Source organism: Anabrus simplex, chromosome 2, assembly GCF_040414725.1.
Source record: "Anabrus simplex isolate iqAnaSimp1 chromosome 2, ASM4041472v1, whole genome shotgun sequence".
NCBI lineage: Eukaryota > Metazoa > Arthropoda > Insecta > Orthoptera > Tettigoniidae > Anabrus > Anabrus simplex.
Genome location: NC_090266.1, coordinates 808,252,732 through 808,275,764, shown reverse-complemented (window position 1 = coordinate 808,275,764; position 23,033 = coordinate 808,252,732).

Sequence of the window (23,033 nt, the reverse complement as noted above, 5' to 3'; positions counted from 1 at the left end):
GACGAATCCTCTCAGCCGTTATTCTTGAGCTTTCTAGGCCGGGGCTGCCATCTCTCCGTCAGATAGCTCTTCAATTGTGGACCTCGAACCAGCCCTCAGATATAGGTAAAAATCCCTGACATGGCCGGGAATCGAACCCGCACGCAGCCTCCGAGTAAGACACAGGCACTCTACCCCACACGGTGGGGCCGGTATTATTATTATTATTATTATTATTATTATTATTATTATTATTATTATTATTATTATTATTATTATTATTATTATTATTATTATTATTATTTGTAAGTTTTCTCAAATTGCCATTCAAATTAATTTGGACGTAGGGAGCATTTAGATGCATATATTTGTGTGGACCCGTGAAAGGAAATGGATTCCTCTTAATAACCTGATCACTCCTCAGTTTTCTCCATTATTGATTCCATCTAAAGAGATTACACTCTTTTGTTACTGTTTCATTATAATTCCTATCATCACCGTAACAAAAATACTCGAAGTATGGCGTTTAATTCAAATACAGAATTTATTGTATAATTAATAAATAACGATATATGAACAAACATTAATAGTTGCGGGCTGCTGAAAGTTCAATAAAGTAGATCCCTGCATACGCATTGTAAGGGTGTGCTCCGAAAGAGAATGTAAGAATTCGTACAAAGAGCTCAGTTGGCATGATCGAGCGATGGTTTTCTGAATAAATTCAATTTGAAAACTCTTCAATCCAAGCAAATAATGTTTTAGAAAACCTAATTCATTGAGTTGTTCACTGTAATGGAACGTTATCCTCGCTTCACCTCCCGTTCTAAGTGTTTCGACTTAACGCTGTTTCAGACCTCACGAAACGTTTGATTGTTGTACCTATTGTCTTTTTACACAAGCAGTTCATTGCACACACCTCTCACTCCACGTCAACTAACTTTGCATAGCGTCTCGCATTGCTGATCGATGATTACAAGTACCTTATGCAGCCAGATGAGAGTATTCTTGACTCCCATCAAGGCTTCAGGCATCACAAAAATAATCTCACCAAGGAGACAGATAGCTGTGAGAGTTCCTCCTATAGGATATTTGTAAAGGTGGCACACAGTCTTGGTTTCATAGTTTGAAGTTAATCATAGTTATTATGGGCATTGTACCAAATAACACTTTTCCTTAGGTTTCAACAAGCATTAAATCAACTGAAGGCAAAAAGTACATATGTTAGCAAAAACTTGGAATTGCCAGCAGGCGTATTTTCTTATAACGAATAGAGGCAGAAATGTTGACATTCCATGTCTCATCTCATATTAGATTATTTTAGTCAACTTGTCACTAACTTTTGAAGTACTTGAATTATATTCGTCGAAAAAAGGTTCCGTGAGCTTTCCTGCTTTTCCTCTTTTATCCTGTTTCATGTGCTTATCACCCCCACAAAAGAACTCCGCAATGAAAACGTCCATGTATACCATGAGATCCGAAGGTTGTCTGCGTGGGGGTACACAGTGGACTGACATAACATCCTGTAAACAGAACGATAAGAAAAGGCTTCATGATCGATCCAATTAGCAATATCGAGTCCAAAGGAGTTCACCGTGAGGTAGGCCTACAATTTACTCACCTACTATAGCCCACTGCTCTAGAATAACGGAAAGGCTGTACCCATTAACTTGACGACTAAGTTATCGGTCTATTGCTAGGTACTTGCTACGCAATACCAGCCTTTCATGTAAATTTCTGAAAGGAGTTTTAGCTTCCAGAAAGTAATTGACAACATACAGGGCTTTCAAATTAAAGCGCTGGCGGCCGCTGAGACCCATAGTAAGCACCTGGACAACACAGCGACCATCTGACGCCAAGTTGGCTGAGTTTTAACTAATGGAACAGTTTGTACCTGTACCATGCGGCCATTCGCGTTGACGAACAGGAGGAACTTGCTCACTTCTATGCGAAGTTCTTTAAACATAATTATATAGACCCCACTTGCTTGGGCTTTAAACAGTCTACACAAGTCTAACAATCAATAGCTTCAGTAATATACATCTTTCGATGTAAAATTTCACAAATGCATTAACATTATTTTTCTACTTGATCGGTTTTGGCAAACTACGAATGCTCAAACAAGTTCAATCGTTTAATAAACATACTTTCATGAAATGGAGAGATCTGGGAGAGTAAGTATCTAGGCAAACACCGACAGTTTAGGATAAGACCAGTCTGAACTCCATTACATTTCTATTACAGTGGATTACTTCCTCTGCAATCTCACTCTGTCTTTGTTAAAGATGACTGTCCAATGCTGAACGTTGAATAATCTCTTCTACACCATGTCCTAAACATACTCAGTCGGACTACAGTTCTGAGATCAGGTGAGTCAAGGTAAAGTTGCGATGTCATAAATTGTTTCAGGTGAAACATTCCAATTTTCAGGGTTGAACATGACAAGGTCCACCAGTGGCTTCATTATCTTATAGATATATTGTTGTAATCCATATCCGTCCAAACGATAACCAACTATTCGTCGTGTGGCATGAGGAACCACACTAGTTCTTATTTTATCATATACCGGTATATCTGAATGTTCAGTGAGTGTCAGCCGAAAGACGTATTGTTCCTTACTTTGCCCTGTCTTACTTCAGTGTCTGCTTTTATTTGACCTTTGTTACTCGTAGTACTGTGCAAAAATTCCATCCTACGCGTCGCATCCACACTTCAAAAGTGACACAACTCAAAAATTGTCGATTTGTTGTTAATGACGCAGCTGAAACAGGCAGAGAGCGGTCTCCATATTCAGGTAAAACGCCATATCTCAACCTCCAGTAGTTTCGGACAAGTGACAGTGGTGTCACCCCTTCGTCAGCTGAACTGGAATACACAAATAGCGCAAGAGAAGTCGCAGGGTTAGCGCGTAGAAGTGTGACTGTGTAACTTTCTTCATACGAGACTATTTCGGAGTCATTATGCAAATTGTGTTACACAGATTGTTAGCTAAAGGTGTCATTTTTGTTAATAATGACTATGCAGTAGATTCAACTGCAGTGAATATGGTTTTTAAAAATGAATTTGTAGGAATTGTGTCCATTTCGAGTTGTGACAGTTCTGAAGCCACTAGCGAGAACACTTAATTGTTTCGTACACATTTTTGTCAGTTTGAACACGGAACTGTGAGGTCTGTCAGGACAGTGTGCTCAATTAAATATCAATAAAATAATGGTGTGTACTTGCTCTGGTAAGTGCTGAGCAAGATCCTTCTGATTGCGTTGGTACCAACATCACCTCATTTCCTCTGGTATTTACTATTTCTTGTTTTGTTTTTAATAGCTTGGGTTTTCATCTGTCTTAAAATGGTGTATGTCGGCAATCAAATAAAACAATCGATTCTTCCGTAAATGCCTCTTTTTACTAATAACAACTAACCATTATTGCATCTTACCTAATTCCGCTTACGTTCAGGCTGGTGAAACTATATTAAAGATTGAAGATGTCAGAACGGAGATAGGGATAAACTTGCCTTCTCCAGTTGACAATCGTCATTTCTTTCCATTCGTTTCTTATTTCAGGATTAGAGACAATTCTATATTGATAAACAAAGTGTTGTGTCACAACTCAAAATTTTGATCAAGAAGTATCAGTTTAGAAATTGCACAGCTTGCCTCCTCTCCTCACTCCTTAAGGTTGATCAATCTGAACCAGTCGTTTCGCAGTGAGCAGTGTTAGACTCTCGCTACGAATGCTGAATTAAAAGTGTGCGTGAATTAATTACTTCATCCCAGGCATTTCAATTTCAAGCGATTTTGTTTTGCTTTCTATTGAACATTGGTGAATTATGAGTTGTGTTACTTCCGAAGCGGGGTTGCGACGTGATGCGGCATCAGGCCGATGTCTTCTTGGCGTTCATTTCACAGAACATTCACTCTTTTGTCAATTAATATTTCAGTGTGGATGATACTCTGTCTGATACCAACCACAAGAGATTCGTCTTGCAAGCAATCCTACCATACGGCAACTTCAATCGTATGTCTCCATAAACATAATCATTTAGTACAGGGTCAGCCAACTGCGTGTACATGTGATGTCAGGTAACACGTCACACACTCTGCTCGGGCAGCGAAACGAAGTACTTAGTACTGTAACTGAGAAGTGAAGGCAAGAGGGGCGAGGGGAAACACAACGTCATTCATAGGGGAAGGCCCAAGGACTGCAGGTACAATGCGGTATGTGTAGTACATATTTCTCTCTAAATATTTTATTGTAACGTAACTTTGTTATAAAGTAGCATAAGAGTTATAAAGCAAGTTTATTTCTACATATAAAAACTAAATATTTACTTGTAGCATTCCCATCATTTTCAACAAATAAATATAGATCTCCCCATAAAGATAAAAAAATCGGAGGGGTAGGTAGCTTGTCACACCATGATGTGCCCGGTTCATCCATACGTACTGTACCACCACCACTACGTATGGCACGGCACGTGTTTACTACAAAGCGAGGCTGTCTCTTCGTCTCACTCTACGACAGCGTTTCCCCACCTTCTGCGCTCATACGTCACATGCGTTCTCCGACGTCACATGGGCCCTCTTACACCACACGCCAGCCAGTTGGCTGACGCTCATTTAGTATCTCAGAAATCAAACCAAGCATAATATTGTATTTTCATTTTGTAGGAATTTCCGTTTCCCGTAATGTACATCGGGACTATCATAAAATCATTTGAAATGGATAGGGCGGTCATTTCCTTATTCCATCATAGATTTTCCGTCGTTTCCCATTTTCACACCAGGCAAATTCTGGGGATGTGCCTTAATTAAGGACACGACCGCTACCTCTCCCTCCTTCCGTCACCAAAAACTCTCGATGTGTTAGTGCTACGTTAAACAAGTAGCATTTCCTTAGTCATTCCGCGTCAATATTTTAGAAATACAGTATATGAGGATCCGCACGACATCTTTCCTCACAGTAATGTGAAGGAAATAAAAATAGAACGACAGAAAATATTATGGCCACTTTCATCGCCTAAAACAAAATAAAAGGGCTAGGTTCATTTAGGCTTGAAACACTCGTCAGCAATTAATTGAATAACGAATATGCCCCAAGTTTGAATGGGATTCTACCCGGAAAAGGTGACCTAGAGACCTACAGTTAACACAGTAGGCCTACAAGTAGTATAGTGTTATTGGTTAAACATGAAAGCTCACTATTCGCTTGTTTGGAACCTACTGGGATCTTTGTGTTCCATCCGCAGCTAACACCGAGTCGTATTTATCTTCATGAAGTCTTCCTTAATTTACTCTAGTATATATTATTGTTGTTGTTGTTTCGCTAAAGTGGATAAATGATGGCATTACTGTTGCATGTTGATGATGATTATCATTGTTGTTTAAAGGGGCCTAACATCTAGGTCATCGGTCCCTATGTTGCATATTCACCGTGCTTTGAAACCGTTTCATAATTAGTATTGTGGAGTCGGCCCTGATGATTGTATATGTAACATGAAGAAATACGGACCTTAAAGTGGCATATGAAAACAAAACAATCAACCGACCTCAGTGGTGCAGCCGGTTGGTCGTTTGCCTTTCGTTCTGAAGGTAATGGGATCTACCCCACCGAGGTTGGTGATATTTGAAGGCTTTACAATGGTTTCCGGCAAGTTAAAGAACTTCCGTGCGACAAAATTCCAACACACTGGACTCTCTAACTCCATACAGTAACTGAAAGAACTTTATTATTATTATTATTATTATTATTATTATTATTATTATTATTATTATTATTATTATTATTATTACAGAAATGGGGGTGCACTGGTGAACCCTTGAACTTACCATTCCATCGTTGGTCGGCCACGGCTGCTACAGTAGAACAATCTAGAACTCTTAAATCATGGGTCGTTGCGGGAATAAATTCGGTCACGATCTTAACCAAACGATGGGGTTCAGAAGAGAGCCTAACTACTTGAAATGAGGAGCAATATGTGCTTACTAACTTTTATTAAATCGAAATAGCACGACAACATTATTAATTTAATATACATTCTTGAAATTAAAAAAATGAATTATTTAATTTTGAATGTTTCAAACACAGTCACATTGCATAGCGTTGATTTGTTTCTTACAATATCGAAGAGTTGCTTCGGAGAAGTTAGTACATTAGTGGACAGCGAAACTGAAAAACTGAAAAAGGGAAGACCTGAAAGCCGGGCACCAATTGTCCAAACGAGAATTGAGAGTTAATCCACGATCCGTGGAAAATCTGACTTTCAACAAGTAGAACGCCTGATCTTCTCTCAATTAAGATTATCCACCAGTCGAATACCCTTTACGGATACGGAACACCCGCCGAATGGACCCTTAATCGAACCAAACTGACTATCAGTTGCTTTGGATAGGTTGCGAAATATTATGGGAAAGCATGATGTTCACTACGAGTTAACAGCATCATTCACAACTGAAATAAAATTCCACCATGTATTTGTCATTCATGACACCCTTAAGTGATAAGGTAATCCCGATGCTAAATGTGCATCACCCTAAAACAGCTGTTCGGAAGGAACCAACAACAACATGATCCGTGAGGATCTTACGTTATGTCGTTCTTAAGGAACCAAAACTGCGAAATGCAGGAAACACTTATTCATCATGCATTTAGAAGAAATGCCAAACACTGAAGCTAATTGAAAAGTGGAAAGTCACTTGAAAAGTATTATTATTGAACCGATTTTCAGGTTAGAAATGGTTTTGTTACGTTTAATAAAATTACCAGTCCACATTGAAAAACATTACAACTTTAAGGAATTCTTTCCCTTGGAAAACAATGACTACCATTACAGACCTATCTATTTATTGTCTGTCCCAACACACTACTTATAAAATGATTACTTAACTAAATTCAACTACGAATAAAATGAAAGTACGACAAAGATTGAAAATAAGATATTGTTACTGGCTGACGAATCGAAACCGCATTCGCAACTCAAGTCTCACACTAATACACTGAGTGTCAATATGCACACTATCAAAACGAAATGGACGTCAGAGCGACAAAACAATTAAGACCGTAAAATAAATTAACATATCGAAGTCATTAAAACTCAACACGCACGGAGAATTACAGTGAAAATATTTAATCTCCATCAGGTCGCTATCCAACATTTGGGCAACCCTCATTCGCCGATAGCGGCCCCGTTATCTTAAGGAACACCAACAGCTGTTGGAGCTACGCAATTTATATTTTACTGTAGGTGCTACCTTCGTTCAGGCCACTTCGCGAAAACAAAAGAAACATTTAATCTGAGAATTGAGTTTGTACAGCTGACTTCCCAGACCTATCGTCGGGCTCACTTAAAATCTGTACATCCTAACACTAATCTCTATGTACATGATACCTTCCCAATTCTATCGTCGGGCGTGAACTAGGAATTCTCATCATCAGTAACTCCAAGGATAACATGTGACGTCCTAAATCTATCGTCGGGCGTCAAAATGGGTCGTACTACGCATCCCTTAACATATCAGGCGAACTAGCAATTTTAAACAAACTCTGACATTTCAATACTAAACCTGGTCAGACTAATAACACACAACGGAACACCGTCTCTTACTATTAAACGAAATGCAAGTCGAAAAATACAGTAAGTCTCTACCTCGTTACAATACGTGGACTCGAAAATAAATATACGTGACGAACAATTCTCCACCTCAAACACAATTTCAGCATGTGCACTGAAGTTTTAGGGAAGCAAATGATAATTCCCAACACACGTCTACCATTTAGTGGATGCCTTCAAAATAATAATCATCACTACCGCATTAAAAACTCTCAAATCGCCTATCGTCAATTCCAACTATTTATATCAATGACATATCCAGTGAACGAAATTCAATACAACACCAACCATGTGTCCTAAATGCTCTTTTATCCTTGAGGTCACATTATCGTAATATTCATACGGCCTTTACGTAGCAAATCACTGGACGTTTACTAACAAGATTTTTAACCTTTTACTAGAGTCGTTTTCACTTGCGATCTTACTAGAAATCTACGGTGTTTCACACAGTAGTCGTCTCAAATTTCGGATTGGTAGCGGAAAACACTACAGCCTGTCTCAATACAGCCTGTTTCCTAAATATTTCCTCGGTAAAATATAGCCTGTCTCAAACTCATTCTCCTCGCCTTATCCCAGCGGTATCACTTAAAATCCAGGCTTCATTTCATCTTCAATATTCCTATCTCTCTCATCTCCACATACATATAAATTCTTCGCTCTCAATCCCTTTTTCTTATATTTCCAAGAACCTTTTTCATCATTCAATCCTCCGGTAAAAACAACGACCATTATAAAACACATCTCTGACTTTACTGTTATTACGACTTTCGGACCTCGAGAATCCAAGAGCACACCGCGATTTTTCGTATCATTGATATACACGATGTCCCAAAATTTTACTTCCCATGAATAAATGTAACTCTATCGAATTTCACTGAAATTTTCTTTGAAGGCCTGCGATCCTTGTAAAAATATACTGGTTAAATGCACTTTTGACATAGAAAAATTTCTTTATCCCGCGGTAGACATTATTATTATTATTATTATTATTATTATTATTATTATTATTATTATTATCGACAAACATTTCGAATTCAACTGATATTTGAAATTTAGATATCCGTCACGACTAATTTACACTTATAACTTTCCAAAATTCCACGCTTTGGACAATATCTCATCGAACATTAACACCAGATTTTAAACGTCGCATTTTACAGTTTCTTGACGTGAAATTTACACATTGAAATTTTCACACGCTGACCAAAAATTACAACGCCTTTCGCCTGATAATTACCAATATCACCCGACAATCATCTTGAAAGATTTGTTGGGACAGAACAATAACATCTAACTACGACATAATACAAATATAGACAGACCTGCACACTGGAGTCATTCCCAGTATTCTGGCTACATCGTCGCCAGCTGACCTCGTGCTTTAGCCGGACATTTTCACAAATAACATTATCATTTCCAACATCTCACTCTTACGAACACTGCCTTTTTCACACGATACAAAAATTACCACACAAATCACGCACTTTTCTCTATAATTTACACCACGAACTTCCCTCGTTCTGCAGTCAACTGCGACTGTCTGGCTCGTTCCCAGAGTTGTCTCCCTCTGTTACTCCAATAAAACAGGTGTTCAACAGATAAAGGGAGCAGAACTACTCTGAACAGCTTCCCCAACTCTCTTACCACTTTCAAACGTACATGAGATGATATAATAAAATCTGCTGTGTATATTTTAACAAACGCCTACACTTTCATAGTTCGTCGGCAAACGTTCAGAACTTTTTCAATCACCTTCTCTTCCTAACCGAGTATGTGGACCTCAGCCACGGACATGTATTTAGTTATTTGTAGATCAATCTGGCGCAATTTTCCACTGACGACGGGCGGAAGCTCCCGCGGCTTCAAGATCCAGATCGACACTGAAAAATATACGGTGGAGGGTTCCTTTTATAATCTCAGGAGGGACGCTACCCACGCTATTAAGCTTGATTGCGTAATCTACTAATTTTGCGTCCAATAGACCGATTTTTATGAGATTTGTCCCAGAATTCCGGACAGGCTTGTAGTTATTTTAGATGTTAATCCTTTAATTTTACCACACTCACAACAGGGGAAATAAATTATTTCTGCCCGTGCGTTTCGCGCGTTACTTCATCCATTGACCTTGGCATGTGTAGCTCGTTCACTGATCTGATGCTGACATGTACTTAGGCTTAACTGCATTTATGTTTTTCCCTGGGGGCTCTGTCTTCACGTAGGGTTTACGAATAATTTAACTCATTTATTTCTTTATTTGCTGTATTGCCAAAATCCCTCGTTATATAGAATTCCATGAATTTAAAGAATTATCGTGCACTCGAGGTTCGCCGAGGTGTCACGGTATTTCACGAGCTTGTCGTGAGTGAGATGTTTCCCACGCGACATCGGAGCTCTTAGGAGCGCAACATGGCTACTCTCGTAAGAAAGTAGCTTGTTGATACGAAATAAATATTGGGAAAAAATATTTTTCTCACCGTAGAATTATGGGTTCATAATCCACCTACAACGACGAAATGTTTACCCAGAAAGGGGAAATATTTAAACATATATTCCTTCAAAATTCTGAATTGTACATGGAAATTTTGATACAAATGAACCATGATTCTACGTAAAATTTCCCAGTCGATCTCACTCTTGACGTAGGGCTCTGTTACTTTCACGTATTTTCCTGTTTTCTTCTTCCAACAATAGAATTGCGTTACATATGTCATCAATAAAGTCTTCTCTTAAGAACGAACATGGTAAGCATTCAGCGTCTTCCTCTTGATTACTACCGCTGCTTGCCTATCCTTGGAGTGGTGCCTCGACCTGTCTTCCTTTCGACGTGACGATCATATTTACGGGTTGTACTTCTTCTTCTTCTTCTTCGGTGACCATTTCCCCAGCTGGTAAGGCTGCGTCATCCTGTAGTGGAACTCTTTCTTCTGCTCTATGGTAAACCTTTAAATTTGCTGCATTGAATATAGCTTCGCTGCTGCCATCCAGACCCTGAATTCTATTGGAATTATTCCTGAAACTTTTGACCACCTTGAAAGGCCCAACATATAAGGGCGCATATTTAGCATAGATGTTTTCCTGCGGTTTTGACATCATGGGTCTCCTAACAAGCACCAATTCGCCTTTCTCTAAGGGACGGTGGAATCTCCTGTTCCTCACCCTGCGTAACCGGCGGTCTGCTTGCCGACGTAGATGTTCTGCCGTACTCTGAATGCATAATTCCTGTGACGGGCGGGGATCGATGGGACATTGGATGACACCGTGCCAGGATCTCACAGGATACCTATTGAAATGCACGATGGAGGGAATCCTCCCAATAGATTCGTGTATGGTGTTATTTACACAAGTTACTATTAGGGGTAGCACATCAACCCACTTGAAATGCTCTCGGGCGCAATAAATTCTGCAGAATTTTGCAATTACTTGCATTACCCTTTCGCTAGGATTTCCCTCAGGATGTCTCACGCTGCTCAGGATGTGATGAATTTCCATATTCTGAAAGGCAATTTTGAACTGTGCAGAGGTGAACTGGGGACCATGATCTGTCAGAAGAAATTTCGGTGTGCCCATTTCCGGAATGATATTTCGGGAAATACACCTCAAGACTAGCTTAGTGTTAGCTTTTTGCATGGGAAACAGAGTCGTATATTTGGAGAAAACATCGATGATTACCAGCACGAACTTGTTCCCACGCTTTCTTTTCACGAGTGGCCCATAGATATCCATCGCGAACAGCTCTTTAGGTTGCGAAGGTAAGAGAGGAATAGGCGCCTGCCTGATCAGATAAGGGTTTGCCTTAACCCGTTGGCATGTATCGCATGTGATGATGACATCTCTGACATTTTCCCTCAAATTCACCCAGGTGAACGTTTCTTGGATGGTTGACACAACCTTGTCAATCCCTTCGTGACCGATAACCCTGTGTACGTGCCAGATTAATCCCTTCCGAAGCTGCGGTGGTACCAAAATTCGGGATTTCACGTGATCGCTGTCCACGAATTTTACCAACGCGTTATTCACGTACAAGTAGTTGTTTGACAGTTTTTGGATGGCAAAGTAACGTGGATCGTCAGCCGGAATTGTCCCTCGGAGGAAAGAAATCATTTTTCCGCAGAAAGGATCTCTCAGTTGCAAGTCTCCCAGTTGTCTCAATTCTGCTAGGAAATCGTGGTCTTCCTGGACTAAGTCTAACTGATTCACGACGTGTTATTCCTCATTAGGATTTCGGCTTAACAGGTCCGCCAAGATGTTCGTTTTTCCGGAACAGTGCTCAATTTCGAAGTCAAATTGCTGTATGAACAGGGCCCACCTAGCCACTCGCTCACTAGCAACAGCTGTTTTCATGATAAAGGTTAGTGCCTTGTGGTCGGTTTTAATGATTATGTGAAAACCATAAATCATTTTCCTCCAATGTTGCAATGCCTGAACAATAGCCAATATTTCCAATTCGGTCACGCTGTATTTGACTTCATGTGGTCTCAACTTTCGGCTGTAGAAAGATAAATAATTCCTATTATGAGGCTGGTCCGAACATTCCTGATATAGGAGTGCCCCGATTCCTACGGTCGATGCATCAGTCTGCACGATAAATGGTCTCTCGAAATCAGGATAACCTAGCTTAACGCTGTTTAGCAAGAGCTCTTTGGTCTTTCTGAACGCCTCCTCGTGCTCGGGACTCCATTTCCATCTGTTGTTCTTGTGAAGCAAGCTCTGAAGTGGGGCTACAACCTCCGTGTAATTTAAGCAATGGTCCGAAAAAAAGTTGCACATTCCAAGGAATTGCCTGACGTTCTTAATTTTGAGCGGTCTTGGGAACTTGTCTATGGCTTGGAGCTTCACCGAGTTTGGGCGAACTCCTTCACCATCAATGACATGGAAGAGAAACAGGACCTCCTTTTGACAAAAATGCGATTTCTTCAAGTTGATTTTGAAACCTGATGTCCTTAAATTCTCCAGTAGTTTCCTCAAATCCCTGACATTTTCCTCAAAACTTGCTGAAGCTAGCAAGATGTCATCGACGTAACGAGTTGTAGCGGCTTTAACTTCATCAGTGAGACATCGATCTAGGGCGCGTATGAGAGCTGCACCGGCGTTTTTCAACCCGAAGGGAAGACGTTTGAAAACATACGTCTGTTGGTCAAAAATGAAACCAGTAAATAATTTAGACTTGAGTTCCAAACCGATGTGATGATACGAGGATGTCAAATCTACGCTAATGAAACGTGATCTTCCTCTGAAATGTTTGATAACCTCTTTAATAGGAGGGGCATGATCATGCTCGGGGACTAAGCGCTCGTTGAGAGCACGTGCGTCCAAACACACGCGCAGAGACCAGTCCGGTTTTTGAACCCCGACCAACGGATTCAAGTATGGAGTGGGATGCTTGGAAATTAGCCCGTTCTCCTCCATTTCCTTAATAATCTTTGCAGCTTGAGCATAATATTTGTCCGGTATAGGGTATGGTCTCCTCTTAAACGGTGTCCAATCCGTAACAGCTAGCGCATATGTGAAATTAGGGATTAGACCCGGTTTGGAATCGAACACAGATATAAATTCCATTAAGAGAGCTCTAAGTTTTTCCTTCTCTTCTACAGTACCAGGGCATTCCGCGACCTTTAACCCAATTAAGGCCTCGTAATCGGTGTCAACCTCAGCCTCCAGGACGTCATGTAACTCCTCATGATGAATCCCTTCGTCATCTACACTGTCAATTTCACCAGCGACTCCCTCTAATGAATTTACGAAGTCTACACATTGGGCCTCCTCTTCGCCATATTCTAATGTTCTATCTTCTCCCAATTCCTCATTTAGTGCAACGACTTCTGCTCCCTCTTCTTTCCTGAACTTTATCTGGTTCCTGCTCAAATCAATGACTGCGATGGTCTCACGGATAAAATCAGCCACTAAAATTACATTGTAGTGCATTTTGGACATGACTACGAATGCATGAGCGAAAGTGGAATTTCCAATTTGTACGTCTAAATAGGTTTGTACCTTACAAACAGCAATTTTGTCAGGAATGACCCCTCGAATTTTCACATTTGACACCGGATTAATTGGCAATTTATTCCGTTGTCTCAAATCGTCAAAAAGAGCTTGGGAGATGATGCTGATACTGGCCCCGGTATCTACCAAACTTTTGATATGAAAATTGCAGATGCGGACATTTATTAAAGGCAGTTTCTTTACTTGATTGCTCTCCTGTTTTAAGTGGTCTTCCACCAAGTCATCAGAGGTAATGATCCACGAATCTATCTGTGCGACCACCCACTCATCTGACGTCTCTCCTTCAGAATCTGGGATGAAAGACTCTGAAATTTTTCCTACTGGGAATTTGAAGTTTTTTCTATCAAGAGCCGACATTGACTCTTGCTCAAAATTTGGCGCAAATGGGTTCAGACCGGAGTTTCGCTGGTCTTGCCGATGTGCCTTCTGGAATTCCAGACTTTCAGCCCCGAAACAATCGGTGTTGACTTTCTGGCGCTGTATAGCCCCCTTCCATTTTTCCCTTTCGTGGTCCTTCCTTAACCCGTCGGTGTACTGAACACGTTCGCGGTACCTTTCATCATCATCACGGCGGAAGTTCTGGGTTCGATTATTTCCCCAGTTCCTGCGGTTATTATATCCATTTCTGAAATTCCTCTGGTTTTCTCCGTCCCCATCGTATCGCCTCCAGTAAGGGTTCCTCCTTTGCGGATAATTCCAGTTACCCCTACGCCTTTTCCAATCCTCATTTCGTGGATGCGAGTGTTCCCAGTTATTACGAAACTCACGCCTCCGCTCAGTCGACTGTGGCTTCCCCTGCTCAGTTGCCTCTTGACCTCCCTCTGGAACCTGGCTAACGGTATTTACAAGCTGCTCGTGCGATCGTCCCCCTCTGGGTGCTACTTGATTATGGGTGTGATCCAGCTGCCTAAGGATCATTTCTGCTTGTATGGGCGTCTCTACCTTTGATGCAATGAGCATCCTTTGCACTTCGGGAGGTAGCTGCTTTTGGATGGCCTGGACCAATTCCTGCTCCGAGGGTGGCGCCTCAAGCTCCCTGAACTTTACCAGCTGTGCAATAATATACTCGCTGAATTTAGTAGGGCCTATTGCAGTATAACGACGAGAGTATAGTTCTAATCTGAGACTTTGCTGAATTTCCGTGCTCCAAAATTTATTTAGAAACGCCCTCTGGAATTCATCAAAGGTGTCAAAGTGGTATCGGAAGCCTTTGAACCATAAAAGTGGTGCCCCCTCTAAGTATCTTTCAGCTACCCTTAATTGACGTTCCTCAGGAATCTTGGCGTCCCGGATGTACTCCCTGAGATCCTTAAGAAATCCCTTCGGCGTGGTATGTGGACCTCCATTAAATTTCTTAGACTGGTCCTCATGTAACCTAATCATGTTAATAACGTTTGTGACCCCTGTGCCTTGAGATCGACTGGTATCTGCATTCGAGCTCTGACCGTTGTTATTTACATGACTGATATTTGGCAATTGACCACTAAAGTCAGAGTTAAGAGCTGTCGAGGTTTGGCTCAATACTTTGTCCACCTTGGCCTGCATATCTACCACGCTGCTGATCCAACTGCTCACCTCGCTCTTAATGAACCGAACTTTCTTGTCCGTTTCTTCCTGGGCTGACGTGATTTCCCTTAAGTCCTGTTCTATACTATTTTGCCTGTCGTTGAATTCCCGGGTATGTTCACTTTTGATTTCAACTAACTCCTCTTGAAGTTCCTTAATTAAAATTTCGGAATCCTCATTAGCCACTTGGAGTTCACTAATTGCTTCCTCATGAACCTGCAATAGTTTCTTCTCCATGGTTTCGGTTTTGACAATAATCGACTATCCATTTCCACACTAATTTTATCTACCTTGTTATCCAGTGACTTAATGTCCGCCGATAAGATTTGACGTTGTTTTTCTATAATGGTTAGCGTTTTCCCCTTTTCCTTATCAATGGACGTCCGTATCTCTGCGACCTGTTGGGTAATGTCGTCCTTAAGTTCGACCTGACCGTCGATCAGCTGTTTGTGCGCTGCCTGCTTTCCACTAAATGCTTGTCAAGTTCCTTCCTCATCTCCTCCTGACTATCGCATAACCTACTGTACATGTCGTGGCTCTCGTCAAAACGCTTGTACATATCGGTTTTTAAACTGTCATGGATTTTGGAAAACTGTTTATCAAAATCGTTCTTTAAATTGACCTGCACTTCCGCAAATTGTTTATCAATTTCATTCCTAATCTCCACTTGGCTATCATCAAAACACTGGTTGAGTTTACCTATCTCACCCCTAACTTCCTCTTTAAGTTCGGTTCAAATAGTGTGTGTCTCATGAACCACGTTCTTCAATCCAGCCTTCAACTCATCACTAGACTCTTTACACCTAGCCTGGGTATCCTCAATACTACACTTTAACTCGTCACTAGTATCTTTCAAACTAGACTGTAACTCCTCACTAGTGTCCTGAATCTTAGCTAATTTAACCGCCAAACACTCACTTTTAAATTTGATATCCTCCATCTTACTATTTAAATTCTCATTATGAGCCTTCATGTCCTCTCTCAACTTACTATCCAAACTATCTATCTTACTATCCAAGTTCTCATTTGTCTTACTATTTAAAATCTCCATCTTACTATCCAAGTTCTCATTCTGGACTTTCGTGTCCTCCATCTTACTATTCAAACTATATATCTTACTATCCAAGTTCTCATTTGTCTTACGATTTAAACTCTCATTATGAGCCTTCATCTCCTCCCTCAAATTCTCATTCTGGACTTTCATGTCCTCTATCAACTTACTACTCATTTCTTCCATCCTCTGCATTAGCAGATCCATCATCGCCTGACCTTCCATCTCCCAATATCACAAAGAATACAATAATGAGTACGCTGGCTGTTGATGCAACCAGAATACTCCAGACTACTTAGGAAAGAATTCACTATCTACTGCGTTTTCACATACAAACGCTATTATAATTTAATACCAAAACTGACAACATTCCAACAGTTGTCTTATAAAATTTTGTTTATGTGGCTGGTATCACAAATTGTTTAATAAAAAGAAAATTCTGAAGTTAATAAGTTACTCTGGATAAATATCCCAAAGTTTCGCTTCCGTAAATTAATTAAACAAAGAACATGTTAACGCATAAACTTTGAATGTAATTCAGCGTTACCACTTCCGAAATTTATATTTGCAACATGACATAAGCTTCAATAAAGCTTTAAGTATTGGTTTCCTAAAATGCATTGTGACTGTTATTATTATTTTTATCAACCAAGTAGTTACGCTCCTCGTTAAACGTGATAACCTGTAGCACTCTCATTGGGCATAATTCGTTTAACTGTGGCTCAGCCATAGTTCTCACCCGCTTGTATTATTTATAATGTGGCTTAAGCCTCAACATTATTTCATATTTTCCTAACTTTTATTTTCAATATATAATTCTATTATCGTTATCGTGGCATCGTATCGTTATCGTGACTTGAGGCTCCTCATCGTTATCGTGACATTAAAGCTCCAAAATTGGGCCGCCATTTCTTACTGAACCCTTGAACTTACCATTCCATCGTTGGTCGGCCACGGCTGCTACAGTAGAACAATCTAGAACTCTTAAATCATGGGTCGTTGCGGGAATAAATTCGGTCACGATCTTAACCAAACGATGGGGTTCAGAAGAGAGCCTAACTACTTGAAATGAGGAGCAAAATGTGCTTACTAACTTTTATTAAATCGAAATAGCACGACAACATTATTAATTTAATATACATTCTTGAAATTCAAAAAATGAATTATTTAATTTTGAATGTTTCAAACACAGTCACATTGCATAGCGTTGATTTGTTTCTTACAATATCGAAGAGTTGCTTCGGAGAAGTTAGTACATTAGTGGACAGCGAAACTGAAAAACTGAAAAAGGGAAGACCTGAGAGCCGGGCACCTATTGTCCAAACGAGAACTGAGAGTTAATCCACACGATCCGTGGAAAATCTGACTTTCAACAAGTAGAACGCCTGATCTTCTCTCAATTAAGATTATCCACCAGTCGAATACACTTTACGGATACGGAACACCCGCCGAATGGACCCTTAATCGAACCAAACTGACTATTAGTTGCTTTGGATAGGTTGCGAAATATTATGGGAAAGCATGATGTTCACTACGAGTTAACAGCATCATTCACAATTGAAATAAAATTCCACCATGTATTTGTCATTCATGACACCCTTAAGTGATAAGGAAATCCCGATGCTAAATGTGCATCACCCAAAAGAGCTGTTCGGAAGGAACCAACAACAACATGATCCGTGAGGATCTTACGTTATGTCGTTCTTAAGGAACCAAAACTGCGAAATGCAGGAAACACTTATTCATCATGCATTTAGAAGAAATGCCCAACACTGAAGTTAATTGAAAATTGGAAAGTCACTTGAAAAGTATTATTATTGAACCGATTTTCAGGTTAGAAATGGTTTTGTTACGTTTAATAAAATTACCAGTCCACATTGAAAAACATTACAACTTTAAGGAATTCTTTCCCTTGGAAAACAATGACTACCATTACAGATCTATCTATTTATTGTCTGTCCCAACACACTACTTATAAAATGATTACTTAACTAAATTCAACTACGAATAAAATGAAAGTACGACAAAGATTGAAAATAAAATATTGTTACTGGCTGACGAATCGAAACCGCATTCGCAACTCAAGTCTCACACTAATACACTGAGTGTCAATATGCACACTATCAAAACGAAACGGACGTCAGAGCGACAAAACAATTAAGTCCGTAAAATAAATTAACATATCGAAGTCATTAAAACTCAACACGCACGGAAAATTACAGTGAAAATATTTAATCTCCATCAGGTCGCTATCCAACATTTGGGCAACCCTCATTCGCCGATAGCGGCCCCGTTATCTTAAGGAACACCAACAGCTGTTGGAGCTACGCAATTTATATTTTACTGTAGGTGCTACCTTCGTTCAGGCCACTTCGCGAAAACAAAAGAAACATCCAATCTGAGACTTGAGTTTGTACAGCTGACTTCCCAGACCTATCGTCGGGCTCACTTAAAATCTGTACATCCTAACACTAATCTCTATGTACATGATACATTCCCAATTCTATCGTCGGGTGTGAACTAGGAATTCTCATCATCAGTAACTCCAAGGATAACATGTGACGTCCTAAATCTATCGTCGGGGGTCAAAATGGGTCGTACTACGCATCCCTTAACATATCAGGCGAACTAGCAATTTCAAACAAACTCTGACATTTCAATACTAAATCTGGTCAGACTAATAACACTCAACGGAACAACGTCTCTTACTATTAAACGAAATGCAAATCGAAAAATACAGTAAGTCTCTACCTCGTTACCATACGTGGACTCGAAAATAAATATACGTGACGAACAATACTCCACCTCAAACACAATCTCAGCATGTACACTGAAGTTTTAGGGAAGCAAATGATAATTCCCAACACACGTCTACCATTTAGTGGACGCATTCAAAATACACTGACTGACAGTGACAATGCAACACCAAGGAGGAGTGGTTCGAAAGGGATGAAAGTTGGGGAAAAACAGAGTCGGCACGGAAGAATAATTGATGTTTATTTCAAACCGATATGCAGGTTACACAATGCGCACGGCATCGACTCAGTAGGATGTAGGACCACCGCGAGCGGCGATGCACGCAGAAACACGTCGAGGTACAGTGTCAATAAGAGTGCGGATGGTGTCCTGAGGGATGGTTCTCCATTCTCTGTCAACCATTTGCCACAGTTGGTCGTCCGTACGAGGCTGGGGCAGAGTTTGCAAACGGCGTCCAATGAGATCCCACACGTGTTCGATTGGTGAGAGATCCGGAGAGTACGCTGGCTGCTGGCCACGGAAGCATCTGTACACCTCGTAGAGCCTGTTGGGAGATGCGAGCAGTGTGTGGGCGGGCATTATCCTGCTGAAACAGAGCATTGGGCAGCCCCTGAAGGTACGGGAGTGCCACCGGCCGCAGCACATGCTGCACGTAGCGGTGGGCATTTAACGTGCCTTGAATACGCACTAGAGGTGACGTGGAATCATACGCAATAGCGCCCCAAACCATGATGCCGCGTTGTCTAGCGGTAGGGCGCTCCACAGTTACTGCCGGATTTGACCTTTCTCCACGCCGACGCCACACTCGTCTGCGGTGACTATCACTGACAGAACAGAAGCGTGACTCATCGGAGAACACGACGTTCCGCCATTCCCTCATCGAAGTCGCTCTAGCCCGGCACCATGCCAGGCGTGCACGTCTATGCTGTGGAGTCAATGGTAGTCTTCTGAGCGGACGCCGGGAGTGCAGGCCTCCTTCAACCAATCGACGGGAAATTGTTCTGGTCGATATTGGAACAGCCAGGGTGTCTTGCACATGCTGAAGAATGGCGGTTGACGTGGCGTGCGGGGCTGCCACCGCTTGGCGGCGGATGCGCCGATCCTCGCGTGCTGACGTCACTCGGGCTGCGCCTGGACCCCTCGCACGTGCCACATGTCCCTGCGCCAACCATCTTCGCCACAGGCGCTGCACCGTGGACACATTTCTATGGGTATCGGCTGCGATTTGACGAAGCGACCAACCTGCCCTTCTCAGCCCGATCACCATACCCCTCGTAAAGTCGTCTGTCTGCTGGAAATGCCTCCGTTGACGGCGGCCTGGCATTCTTAGCTATACACGTGTCCTGTGGCACACGACAACACGTTCTACAATGACTGTCGGCTGAGAAATCACGGTACGAAGTGGGCCATTCGCCAACGCCGTGTCCCATTTATCGTTCGCTACGTGCGCAGCACAGCGGCGCACTTCACATCATGAGCATACCTCAGTGACGTCAGTCTACCCTGCAATTGGCATAAAGTTCTGACCACTCCTTCTTGGTGTTGCATTTGCTCTGTCAGTCAGTGTAATAATCATCACTACCGCATTAAAAACTCTCAAATCGCCTATAGTCAATTCCAACTATTTATATCAATGACATATCCAGTGAACGAAATTCAATACAACACCAACCATGTGTCCTAAATGCTCTTTTATCCTTGATACACATTATCTTAATATTCATACGGGCTTTACGTAGCAAATCACTGGACGTTTACTAACAAGATTTTTAACCTTTTACTAGAGTCGTTTTCACTTGCGATCTTACTAGAAATCTACGGTGTTTCACACAGTAGTCGTCTCAAATTTCGGATTGGTAGCGGAAAACACTACAGCCTGTCTCAATACAGCCTGTTTCCTAAATATTTCCTCGGTAAAATATAGCCTGTCTCAAACTCATTCTCCTCGCCTTATCCCAGCGGTATCACTTAAAATCCAGGCTTCATTTCATCTTCAATATTCCTATCTCTCTCATCTCCACATACATATAAATTCTTCGCTCTCAATCCCTTTTTCTTATATTTCCAAGAACCTTTTTCATCATTCAATCCTCCGGTAAAAACTACGACCATTATAAAACACATCTCTGACTTTACTGTTATTACGACTTTCGGACCTCGAGAATCCAAGAGCACACCGCGATTTTTCGTATCATTGATATACACGATGTCCCAAAATTTTACTTCCCATGAATAAATGTAACTCTATCGAATTTCACTGAAATTTTCTTTGAAGGCCTGCGATCCTTGTAAAAATATACTGGTTAAATGCACTTTTGACATAGAAAAATTTCTTTATCCCGCGGTAGACATTATTATTATTATTATTATTATTATTATTATTATTATTATTATTATTATTATGATTATCGACAAACATTTCGAATTCAACTGATATTTGAAATTTAGATATCCGTCACGACTAATTTACACTTATAACTTTCCAAAATTCCACGCTTTGGACAATATCTCATCGAACATTAACACCAGATTTTAAACGTCGCATTTTACAGTTTCTTGACGTGAAATTTACACATTGAAATTTTCACACGCTGACCAAAAATTACAACGCCTTTCGCCTGATAATTACCAATATCACCCGACAATCATCTTGAAAGATTTGTTGGGACAGAACAATAACATCTAACTACGACATAATACAAATATAGACAGACCTGCACACTGGAGTCATTCCCAGTATTCTGGCTACATCGTCGCCAGCTGACCTCGTGCTTTAGCCGGACATTTTCACAAATAACATTATCATTTCCAACATCTCACTCTTACGAACACTGCCTTTTTCACACGATACAAAAATTACCACACAAATCACGCACTTTTCTCTATAATTTACACCACGAACTTCCCTCGTTCTGCAGTCAACTGCGACTGTCTGGCTCGTTCCCAGAGTTGTCTCCCTCTGTTACTCCAATAAAACAGGTGTTCAACAGATAAAGGGAGCAGAACTACTCTGAACAGCTTCCCCAACTCTCTTACCACTTTCAAACGTACATGAGATGATATAATAAAATCTGCTGTGTATATTTTAACAAACGCCTACACTTTCATAGTTCGTCGGCAAACGTTCAGAACTTTTTCAATCACCTTCTCTTCCTAACCGAGTATGTGGACCTCAGCCACGGACATGTATTTAGTTATTTGTAGATCAATCTGGCGCAATTTTCCACTGACGACGGGCGGAAGCTCCCGCGGCTTCAAGATCCAGATCGACACTGAAAAATATACGGTGGGGGGTTCCTTTTATAATCTCAGGAGGGACGCTACCCACACTATTAAGCTTGATTGCGTAATCTGCCAATTTTGCGTCCAATAGACCGATTTTTATGAGACTTGTCCCAGAATTCCGGACAGGCTTGTAGTTATTTTAGATGTTAATCTTATAATTTTACCACACTCACAACAGGGGGAAATAAATTATTTCTGCCCGTGCGTTTCGCGCGTTTTCTTCATCCATTGACCTTGGCACGTGTAGCTATTTCACTGATCTGATGCTGACATGTACTTAGGCTTAACTGCATTTATGTTTTTCCCTGGGGGCTCTGTCTTCACGTAGGGTTTACGAATAATTTAACTCATTTATTTCTTTATTTGCTGTATTGCCAAAATCCCTCGTTATATAGAATTCCATGAATTTAAAGAATTATCGGGCACTCGAGGTTCGCCGAGGTGTCACGGTATTTCACGAGCTTGCCGTGAGTGAGATGTTTCCCACGCGACATCGGGGCTCTTAGGAGCGCAACATGGCTGCCCTCAAAAATAAAAGTAGCTTGTTGATACGAAATAAATATTGGGAAAAAAATATTTTTCTCACCGTAGATTTATGGGTTCACTGGTTCAGTAGTCTAACCATTCGATTACCTACGCGAGTGTTCGCGTTCGAAGCCCGGCGACTACGATTGGTATTTTCACTATGACTAGCTTGTGACAGCAAGAAAAGGATCCGATTTTAACCCCAGCCAAGTCCTAAATTTAGCGTGGGTGGTCCGCTGATCACACATACACATGGGAAGCTGG